Source organism: Arvicanthis niloticus, chromosome 5, assembly GCF_011762505.2.
Source record: "Arvicanthis niloticus isolate mArvNil1 chromosome 5, mArvNil1.pat.X, whole genome shotgun sequence".
NCBI classification, from domain to species: Eukaryota; Metazoa; Chordata; class Mammalia; order Rodentia; family Muridae; genus Arvicanthis; species Arvicanthis niloticus.
This window is the reverse complement of record NC_047662.1, coordinates 20,414,637-20,424,596: the sequence shown is the minus strand read 5'-3', so window position 1 is coordinate 20,424,596 and position 9,960 is coordinate 20,414,637.

Here is a 9,960-nt window from a genome sequence, read left to right as displayed (position 1 = left end):
CCCTCCTCCCGGTCCTCATGCTTGCCCTTCACGTTCAGTCATCTATGAGATCCTTAGCATCCTAACTTGGACCATGTTCCCTGGGGCACTGGAAGTGCCATGCTTAATAAGAGTAACAGTGTAGTTGACTGTGTCCTGAGTATGCTTGAAATGACTATAAAGGAGATATATTATCATTCCCATTTTACAGAAGAGAAAGTTGAGGCTCAGGGAGCTTGAATAACTTTGCCTGTATTCCCATGCCAGGTCCTAAGCCATCTATACATCTTCTCTTTTATTCTGAGGCAGTATTTTTCTATGTAGTCCTGGATGTCCTAGAACACATTATGTAAACCAGGCTGGCCTTGAACTTGAAAAGATCTTCCTGTCTCTGTGTCCCAAGTGTTAGGATTAAAAGTATATGTCACCATACCCGGCTACTCCGTTTTAAAAAATATTTATTTTTATTTAATGTGTATGAGTGTTTGCCTCTCTCTCTCTCTCTCTCTCTCTCTCTGTCTCTGTCTCTGTCTCTCTCTCTCTCTCACACACACACACACACACACACACACACACACACACACACACACACACACGTGATCCCGAAAGTATGCATGACTTGTGCCTGTGGGGGCCAGAAGAGGGCGTCAAATTCACTGGAACTGAAGTTACAGATAATTTCGAGCTGCCAGGTCTGGGAACCAAACCTGGGTCCACTGCAAGAACAAGCATGTGAGATGGACCCTCCTCCACCCCTGTTGTTAGAGAGTGTGTGGATGGGGGGGGGGGGTGTGCTGAACCAGAAGGCCTCTGGGGAGGGACATTAGCCTTAGGACTGGAAAGGAAGCAATGCTGTTTGGGGTTTTGTTTTGCCTGCACTGGAATAGAACCTTGAGGCTTTCCCAAGCTGGGTAACTGCTCCTTCACTGAGCTACCTCCAGGCTATATTTTTTTGTTTGGTTTGCTCTGGAGGCTGGCCTTGAACTAGCTAGGTAGTCAAGAATGCTGTTGAATTTCTGCCCCCCTTGTCTTGACCTCCTGCGTGCTGTGATTGTAGGTGGGGCCACCACGCCTGAGTGTATGTGGGGTCACACCTAACCCAGAGCCTCCTGCATGCTATACCTGACCAACCAAGCTACTCAGGTTTAAAACACATTTTTTTGAGAAAAATCACTATCACTGTAAGGAGTAAGAAGAAATGGTCACCTCCTCTTTCCAGAATTATTTAGTGAGCGTCATCCTGTGGGTGAGGCAGGCCCCAAGGGGAGCAGGTAGCTGATAACATCTTGACTATGTGGAGGCTTCTTTCCCGGAAGGAAACAAGACAAATGAAAATCTTCCATAGTGTCAGGAAAGGGTGAGAAGGGCAGCATCAAGGGGCCTGAGGTAGGCCTCACTCTGAAGTGTCCCTTGGAGCTTCTAGGGGAAAATTGTTCCACACACAGGGACAGCAAGGTTCAGGCCACAGGTTCAGGGACAGGAGAATAGATATATGACCTGTTTTCCCAGTGGCCTACAGACTCCAGGCTCCCTATCTGGGGTGAGTAGATGAATGTGTAGCATCTCCCCATTAGCCCCACGGGGGTATCCGTCTGATTGCCACCCTACCCCCATCCCTGGTTTCATGCTTGGTTCATGTTGGAAGTGTGCTTCCTTTGCATTGCAACATACACACACAAACACACATACACACACATACACACATAAACACACATACACACACACACAAACACGCATACACACCCAGCACACACACACAAACACACATACACACACATACAAACACGCATACACACCCAGCACACACACACAAACACACATACACCCAGCACACACATGCACACACAAACACACATACACACACACAAAAACACGCATACACACCCAGCACACACACACAAACACACATACACCCAGCACACACATGCACACACAAACACACATACACACACACACAAACACACATACACACCCAGCACACACACACAAACACACATACACCCAGCACACACATGCACATACACACACCACACACATACACACACATACACCCAGCACACACATGCACACACAAACACACATACACACACACACAAACACGCATACACACCCAGCACACACACACAAACACACATACACCCAGCACACACATGCACATACACATACCACACACATATACACACCCAGCACACACCCAGCACACACACATACACCCAGCACACACATGCACATACACACACCACACACACATACACCCAGCACACACATGCACATACACACACCACACACACATATACACACCCAGCACACACACATATACACGCATACACACACCCAGCACACATACCCCCCACCCCACACACACGCCCTCTTCACCTTCATTCCTGCGGGGAAGATTCTCAGGCCAGCTGGGCCTGGGCTTGTCTAAACCAGTTCTTAAGCTTGCTTACAGGCTTGGGTGGAGGCAGAGAAGAGGGGTGTCCTCAGCTCATTCTGAAAACACACTTGGCTGGGCTGTGCCAAGGGCTCCCTGGGCACACTCATCAAAGCCACTAGGAGGCTTGTGCCCTGTAGCTGGGTGCTGATTTATGGGATAGAGACTATCTATCATCCCGGGGAACAGGGAGTGGCCAGGGCAGGGAGATGAGGACGGGGTGGGGGTGGGGGAGAGGTGGTGTACAGGGCCTGGCTTCAGTAGGGAGATGAGGTGTCTTCTTCCCCTTCTTGTGTCTGTGCTCTTGAGAAGTAACCAGTGCTCCAGGATCTCAGCACAGTGGTGTTTGCCTCACAGCTGGGGTGGCTCCGCCTTCTCCCTGAGGCACAGGGGCTCAGGGACTGGATGCTTAGGCCACCTCTGTGGCGCTTGGTCTGAAGCATTCGTCCTCCGCCTCCTTTACTCTTTCTCAGGCTGGACTTGCAACCCTCAGAGAGTCTTCTATAACCTTCTGTGAGGAAGGGCCCTATATGTGAACAGACACTACAGCCGACAGTACAGGCTAAAGAGTTCCAATAAACTGTGCCTTCCTGGGCGAGAGACTGTCCCTCTCTGTGCTGCTGTTCTCTCGCCTGTAGAATGGGAATGCTCAAAATAGTTGTTTCCCAAAGTGAGGTGAGATTTTGCACATGCAGTAGTCTGCAAACCGTGCCTGGCAGAACTCAAACAGATGGCTTCCCAGTGCCTGGGGGTTGCCTCGGTGATGGAGGAGTACTTTTGTCCTTTGCCCAAGGACACAGGTCCAGTCTCTGGCATGTCCCGTGGCCTGTCATCCTATGTTGTATTGTTACCACCCTCCCACACACACTTGGCACAAGCTCCAGACTCCAGTGGGTCTCGCCCTTCGTAACACCGTGACCCTTTAGTACAGTTCCTCATGCTGTGGTGACCCCAACCCTAAGATTAGTTTTGTTGCTACTTGTAACTGTAATTTTGCCGCAGTGTTGAATCTTCACTATCTGTCATGCAGGATATCTGATACACAACCCCTTCAAAAGGGTCCTTTGCTCCCAAGAGGTCGGGACCCACAGTTTGAGATCCGCTGATAGCGTCTTCTGGGAATAAAAGCATCTCTGTCTGACTAGCCTGTGGGCAAGTCTGTGGGGACTTCCTTGGTGAGTGAATTGTGTGGTCCTGAGTTGTATAAAAAACCAAACAGGCTGAGCAAGTCTTGAAGAGCAAGCCAGGGAGCAGCCTTCCTCCCCGGCCTCTGCTTCTGTTCCTGCCTCCAAGTTCCGGCCTTGACTTCCGGGAATGGCGACTACAAGCTGGAGGATGAAATAAACCCTTTCCTCCCCAAACTGCATTTGGTCATGGTGTTTACCACAGCTACGGAAAACCAGCTAAGACATCCGCTTACGGTGATACCTCGCCGAGGATACCTCACCAGCCAGCAGAGCAGACCAGCACCTGGACTTTCAACGCCCAGTTGACTAAGATTGCTTTCTATCACTGTGATGGACCATGACCAGAAGCAATGTGGGGTGGAAAGGGCTTATTTCTTCTTATATCACTGAGGTAGAGGCAGGAGGATTGACAGTTTGAGGTAAATTAGGGGATGGATGTAGTTCAGTTGGTAGAATGCTTGTCTACCGTACACAGCACACAAAGTATTCAGTTCTCCAGTAATGCATAAACCAGCATGGTAGTGAGGCCGTGGGAGGTGGGGATAAGAGGAGCATACATTCAAGGTCATTCACAGGTCACAAGTAGGTTAAGGCTAGCCTGGGCTACATGAGATCCTGTCTCAAAACAACAAAACCACTATTACTAATAATGATTTTATTCCACTCAAGTCTACCGTCTAAGTGGCCAAATCTGGACACTGCCCAAGGTCTCAGCTTCTCCTCATCTCTATGTGGGTTTCTGCTTCCTGTAGGATGAACTTCTGTTATTCAGAGAAAGCTGGGTGTGGTGGAGCACAGACTAATTCTAGCACTCAGGAGTGAGACGATAAAGAGATTGCTATGAGCTCAAAGCTGGCCCGAGCTATATATACATAGTTCTGTTTTAAAAAAGAATTATTTATTTATTTTATGTATATGAGCACACTGTAGCTGTCTGTCTTCAGAAACACCAGAAAAGGGCATCAGATCCCATTACAGATGGTTGTGAGCCACCATGTGGTTGCTGGGAACTGAACTCAGGACCTCTGGGAGAGCAGTCAGTGCTCTAAACTGCTGAGCCATCTCTCCAGCCTCATATACATAGTTCTAAACTAGCCTGGCTTTCGTAGACCTGGCTTTCGCCTCCAAATTAACTAATTAAAAAATTTAAAGCTGCTGGGCTGTGGTGGCGCATGCCTTTAATCCCAGCACTTGGGAGGCAGAGGCAGGCGGATTTCTGAGTTTGAGGCCAGCCTGGTCAACAGAGTGAGTTCCAGGACAGTCGGGGCTATACAGAGAAACCCTGTCTTGAAAAAACAAAACAGAAAACAAAAATATTCCAAACAAACAAACAAAAAAAGAAGTTAAAAAAATTTAAAGCTGTGCAATGTGGTCCATGCCTTTAATCCCAGCACTCAGGAGGCAGAGGGAGGCAGATCTCTTGTGAGTTCGAGGCCAGCCTGGTCTACAGAGCAAGTTCCAGGACAGCCAGGGCTGCTACAATAAATAAATAAATGAAGTGAGAAGCCATAGAGGTGAGCAGGTACTATGCACAGCCAGCATTCATACCTCAGGCTGCAGGCTGGGTTTTGAGGCGTGGCTGTTCCCAAGGGACAGAGTTCTTTGAAATGTAGGATTGGCCAAACTGAGTAAATAAATTTCAAAGCTTGATCCTGAAATAATCTTATTCTTCCCTCCACCGAGTTCCACTGAAATAGACTCTCTGATGATTTTCTGAAGCCGGGGATCCCTCAGGGAGTTCCTGGCCCTTCTCGGAGCTGCCCACATCCAGACACCTTCACAACAACCCTGACCCCCTGGGGGTTAACCAGAAGAGCCAGGCTGTTACCTAGCAAGCAGGCTGCCTCAACCCTAGGTAATTAAGAGGCTGCCTTCCAAGCAGAGAGGAGAAGATTCACTTCTCTTCTCCCTCCCCAGGGATGGCTGCCTGACATCTGGAGCTATGCCAGCTCTCTGTGAGTGTCTTAAGGAGAAAGCCTGCTGGAGTGCTGGAGTGCTGGGGGCTGGTGGCTGGGGCCTGGGGGCTGGGGCCTGGGAGCTGGGGTGGGACAGGGAGCAGGTCCAGAGGTGAGCTCTGTGGAGGAGACAGAGGGTCCTCAGTTCCACAGTCCTGTTTCTCTCTGAGTCTTGGCTTACCTCTGCAGCCTGGCTGTGTTACGTGAGGTCACTGCTGTTGTAGCTGATGGAGCCTGTCTAAGAGCTGAGCCCAGACAGACAGAGCCTCATTCAGTTCTCCTAACTTGGAGAACTAGGCCTTCTACCTTGGCTTCCGGATAAGGGGAGGGAAGATGGCTCTTCAGGGTTGCCTAGCTAGTGGAGAATAGAGCTGGTACCCAGAGCATGATCTGACATCAGCTCCAGCAAACTTTCTTCTTTCTCATTGGATGGGGCAGGAGCTGTGTGCTGAGTGCCACTATGAACCAGACATTGTGTTCCACTTCCTGTCCATCTTGAACCCTGGGGGTATCACTGCCTAAAAATCCCTTTACTAAGTCACCAAAACCAGAAGTGTCATTGTGACATAGTGTAGGACACAGCAGGGTCTGCGGTAGGAGAAGGAACACATGTGAATTCCAGACTAGAAACAGGATGGGTCTCTTAAAACGTACATGACAGTTTCTCTGGTTGTCCATAAACTTCCTCCCATGCCACTTCCAAACAAGTCCTGAAGCCTAGCTCCCATCTCTTCACCCCTCCCCCCTTCGCCCCACCCCTACCCTAGTTCAGCTGCCACCCTCCGGCAGCAAGATCATGACCCTGGCCTCTGCTCTCTGTTCTCCTCCCTCTCTCCTCAGCAGCCCCCACCCCAGCTTTGCCAAGGCTCTCTTTGTGAGTTGAGAGTCAGCAGCTGGGGAGGAGGGGGGGAGCGGGGCGACCTGGACTTTTCAAAGGCTTACCACTGGGCTCATCCCCATCACCTCAGCTGGCTCACTGACAAGGCCACTGTTCTGCTTTAACCACCAGGACCAGGGACCAAAGACTCAGGGGCAGTCCCTAGGTCCTGGTGCTTGCTGATATGGCACAAATAGGCTAGGCCTTGCCTTGTACTTCCCTCCCGTTCCCATGGAGACCACACTAGAGAACCCTGCCTCCTGGCTGTTAAGGCAGTTCTTCCGATGCTCTCCCAGGACACGATGTCAACCCTCCTCTTGAGCTCTATGAGAAGTTTTTTAATGAAAGCTGCTGTGATTTGTGGCTCTTGTCATATTTAAGTGGTAGCACAGCCAATATTTATTTATATTCTTTTGTGTGCATGTGGGTGTAAGCACAGTGACGTGTGTGACGGAGGTCCTGTGTCTACACGTTCGTGGAGCCCCGAGGCTGACATTGGGAGTCATGTTCAGTCACTCTCCACTTTATTCATTGAAGCAAGGCATCTTAATCAAACCCAGAGCTCACCTATATGGCTAGTTCAGATATCCAGCTTGCTCTAGTTTTCCCGAATAAGGGGAAAAATTCTCTTCCTGGAATTACAGGTGGGCCGACACACCTAGCCAATATTTGCATACTTGTGGAGCAATCTCTTTATCCACTGAGCCATCTCCCTAGTCCCGGTAGCCAATGTTTTAAAGCCAATCCCCCAGTAGTTTCTATCAGACTTAGAATAAGATCGACACAAGCTGTGTATGATGCCGGTGAGCAACATGTAGCTTGCCGAGGCAGGAGGATTGCTATGAGTTCATAGCCTGGGCTACTAGAAAGACTGTCTCTTCTCATTCCTGTGACAAAATACCGGATAAGGAGGTCACTCAATGCTGTGTGCACTATCATGGAGAGGGGAGGGGCAGCTGTTAGAGGAACGCAGAGGAGCATGGGGGTGGGGGGAGCAGGGAAGGAGGTCCACGAGATACTGGGCTTGACAGAAGGTACTGAATCCATGAGAGCATCAGGAGACCATAAGAGAAGAGAGGTGAGGCCAGGTGTGTGCAGGCAGGGACCCGGAAGTCACTCTGCCTGAGGGAGAGGAGTGGAGTCTGGCTTGCAGGAGGACACTGATCAGAAGCTGGGGCTTTTGACAGGGCTGATAGCTTTGTGTCAAAGTTGTGACCGGCCCAGAAGGGTAAGTAAGGGCTGACAGTAACCTCTCTACTTCTGACCTGTTCCGGCATCAGCCCCCATCCCTAACACTTGAGAGTTTCGTCCCTCCAGGCTGCCTCATGCTTGGCAGGAGGTCAAGCCTCTACCAGGCTTTTGATGGGGTCTGTGATAGCAGGGCTGGGAGCCAGAAAGAAGAGTGGGAGTCGGGCTCTGCCTTGGCCTCTGGCATCTCTGAGCTGGCTCTGTCTCCACCAGTCATTTCTGACGAGAGATTCTGGGAAGCTGGATGTTGCTGGGGCCAAGTAAACTCTCAAAGGCCTGGAGGGAGACAGAGAGCAGGATGCCCAGAAAGAGCAGGATGCGGAATGCCCTGCCCAGCTTCCCTCTGCCGGCCCTCCTCCCTCTGGGCTCTGTAGTCCTCCCCCCTCACCCCCAGGCAGGGCTCTGGTGATCTGGAGGTCACACCCAGACCTGGAGTCAGGAGAGAGGAAGATTATGGGTCCCCAAAGACTCCACTTCCAGTCCTTTCTGTGACCAGGAATCAAGACGTCCCAGCAGAATAGGTAAGCAGGAGCTTTGATCTGGTTCTGTTGGTCATTGAGTAGAAGACCCTGACAAGCCACCTGGCCTTAGTCTCCTTCTGTTTCCTGCCTATCAACCGGGCATGATATGACTGACATTTTATCTTTATCATGCTAGCGGGGTGAGAGTCTAAGCACTGGGGCACAGACTTGGTCCTTCCTGATGATGCAATGACGTTTGGAATTTGTCAGAGAGAGGACAGGGTGGCTCGAGGATGAATGCCACGGTTTGGATATGAAATGCTGTCTGAGTTTGGTTTCTATTGCTGTGAACAGACACCATGACCAAGGCAGCTCTTATAAAGGAAAACACTTATTTGGGGTTGGCTTATAGTTTCAGAGGTTCTGTTCATTATCATCATGGAGGGAAGCCATAGAGGTTTGCAGGAAGAGATGGTGCCGGAGGAGCGGAGAGCCCTACACCTAGATCCGAAGGCAGTTGCCACAGTAAGCATAGTTTGAGCATAGGAGACCTCAAAGCTCCATCTCCACAGTGGCAGAATCCTCCAACGAGGCCACACCTCCAACAAGACATTGGGTTTTTTTTTTTGTTTTGTTTTTAAAGATAGGGTCTTACATATGGCAGGCTAGCTTTGAATTCATTATGTAACCCAGGATGACTTTGAACTTCTGATCCTTTGTCTATACCTGAGATTATAGGCAATACCACCACACCCAATTTTACTCTGGTGCTGGGAATGGAACCCAGGGCTCTGTGCACACTAGGCAAGCACTCCACCAGCTGAGTCCCATCCTCGGCACCATTGAGAAGTGACTTTTACTCATGAGGTGCTGACTTTACCATTGTGTTAATCCGTCGTCAGTGAGTTCAGGGAGGGGCCTGGTTGGAGCAAGTAGGTTACTGGGAGTATGCCCTAAGGGGTGTTGTTAGGATAAAAGGTACCTTGTTCTGGTTGGAGCCAAGGAAGGCCACAAAGTCACACCCCATGAAACAGATCTAGGGCAAGAGGTTTACTGGGGGAAGGAGAGTTAAAGGCTGTCTTGGAGTGGGGACAGGAGAGAGAGGAGGGGGAGGGAGGGGAGAGAAAGAGAGAGAGAGAGAGAGAGAGAGAGAGAACAGATGAATAAGAGAGAAAATGAGAGACAGGGAAGGAGAGAAAAGAAAGAGGGAGAGACAGAATGAATGAGTGAATGAATGAATGAATGAATGAACAGGATAAAGAATGAATGAGAGAAAGAGGGAGTGGTGATAGGGGAGGGAGAGAGAGAAGGAGGAGAGGGAGGAGAGTGAGAGGGAGGGAAGGAAAAGAGAGAGAGAGAGATGGAGGGGGAGGAGAAGAGGAGGGGAGAGGGGAGACGGGAGAGGGGAGAGAGATCTGGGGTGGCCAGGCCTTTTATGTACCTCGGGTGATGAGACATGAGCCACTTGGCACCATTTTGCACTTGCTGCCATGATGTTTGGCCTTACTGCAGGCAAGGAAGCAACTGGATAGAAGCCAGATCCTGAGTGAAGGTGCTCTTGGCAGCGGCGGCGGCAGCTGGAGTGACCTCCCCACCAAGGCGATTCGGGGGTGGGGTAAAAGATATAAGAGGGCAACTGACAGAGTCTGTTGGGACTTTTCAACCCTGTGTTTCCTTGTTTGAGAAATAGGAAGGCTGTTTTCTGTTCTGGAAATAAAAAGGTACGTTCCACTAGAGGATTAAATGAAAAAACAAACAACACAACAGCACCTGAGACACATGGTGTCTTAGTCAGGGTTTTACTTCTGTGAACAGACAC